At 43.0% G+C, this 1,674-nt stretch overlaps 1 protein-coding gene across 1 annotated transcript in view; it reads right to left on the bottom strand.

Moving 5' to 3' along the window:
- Positions 1-1,674, bottom strand: part of LOC105817045 (liver carboxylesterase 1-like) — a gene marked incomplete at its 5' end in the record, with an annotated part of 42,210 nt that overhangs the window by 557 nt on the left and 39,979 nt on the right. The gene's annotated exons all lie outside the window — the stretch shown is intronic.

Genomic DNA, 1,674 nt, shown 5'->3' on the forward strand with positions numbered 1-1,674 from the left:
ATCCCACCACTCTTGGATGCTATGTCCTCTTTGTTTTTTTCCTCCACTCCTTTTTCTCTTTTTATTTAAGTTGGGTAATTTATACTGACCTATCTTCAAGTCGATTTATTCTCTCCTCAACTGTGTAAGGTCTACTGCTGAATTCATGAGGGGCATTCTTCATTTCTGTTAGTAGTTTTTCTTTCCTTTCTAACATTTCCAATGGCTTCTTTCTTATACTTGCTACCTCTCTGCTCAAATTCCCATCTATCCTTGTATGTTTCCCATATAGTTATTTTCAATTTTCAGCCTGTTAGTTCTGATATCTAGGTTATCTCTGAATCTGGTTCTGTCAATTGTTTTGTCTCTTGTGAATGATTTTTTTCCTTAATTTTTTGTGTGTTTCCAACTTTAAATTCAATGCTTGACATCATGTGTGAGAGACTACAGACTGAAGTAAATAGTACTTATGCCTGGAAATGAGCACACCTTATCTTCTGCAAGACTGATTGCACACATGAGCATGCATGTGTGTTGGTGTGTCAGTGCGTGTGTGGTTGTGTATGTTGGGGGAATTAAGTTTTTGTAGTAAGGAGATAAGCAGGGCTTGGGGTGTGTTGTTGCTATGATTATTTTAAGTTCACCATTGTCTTCAAATTCATTTAATGTTACCTTGTGCTTGTGCTTACTCTGGCGTGCTTGTGTTAGGGTGGGTTTTCTGAAGGGTTTTCTTAACGCCTTGTTCCACTCCTCAGGTTTAGGCCTTCCCCATGCGCCTGCTGGAACTTGCTAATTCTGGTGACAATTCTCTTGTGTTGGTCTAGCCTCAATCTCAGGCAGGCCCTGTGGTCCTCCATTTTGGAGACAGGACTTTCTCAGTAATCTTTCTCCTCCCAGCGGTAAATACCAATGAACTGGACCCAGGATGGTTTGTTGTCCCTCACCCAAGGGTTTTTCAATTTTTTCTTATCCTCAGTCTCAGTAGGTCTTCACCAGTGCCTTGAGGGAGACAAGGTTTGCTGGCCGTTCCCCAGTAGTTGAAGGATTTTGTTCTTTGGGGGAGTGTGGTCAGAGCAGGGCTCGTGCCTGCACCCCTGGAGCAGGCTTTCTCCAGTCTTTCTTGGAGCACCTGAGAGAGGTCCATGGAGAAGAGTCTCTGTGGGTTTAAACTCCCAATTAGGTATATGGCTCCCAGGAATTCTATGCTCTCATACTAGGCCACACTTGGCCTTTCACACCTGATTATACTTTTGAAAGATTCTATTGATTTTAGTGACCTTGTCTTCAGCCTGTAGGTGGAAGGGAAGCCAGTGTTCACAGCCCACATTTCCTGTCTTCCTTTAAATTCTAGGGTAATCATTTGCCTTGAAATTTCAGCTCTTTTGTGCATGAAAAGTAATGATTTTTAAAATAATCCAGCTTCTTCTTGTTGGCAGGGTAGGACTGACACTCTTTAGAACTTTCTACATCCCAGCAGAATCAAGAAATCAGCCCTGAGATTCTAAAAGAGACAGTTTTAGGATGACACTTCAGGGACTTATTCCAAAGTGATCACTACCTAAACTTGAAGTGGTCCAGACTACAGAGGGGCTTCAGACCAGTTGCTGGAAGAGACAGCCTCATGGAAGGGCCTGGGAGGCTACTGTGTATATTGAGGAAGGTACTGCAGATGTGTGGAGGGGTCGGTGAAGGCCA

This window comes from Propithecus coquereli, unplaced genomic scaffold (assembly GCF_000956105.1).
Source record: "Propithecus coquereli isolate 6110/MARCELLA unplaced genomic scaffold, Pcoq_1.0 Scaffold395, whole genome shotgun sequence".
NCBI lineage: Eukaryota > Metazoa > Chordata > Mammalia > Primates > Indriidae > Propithecus > Propithecus coquereli.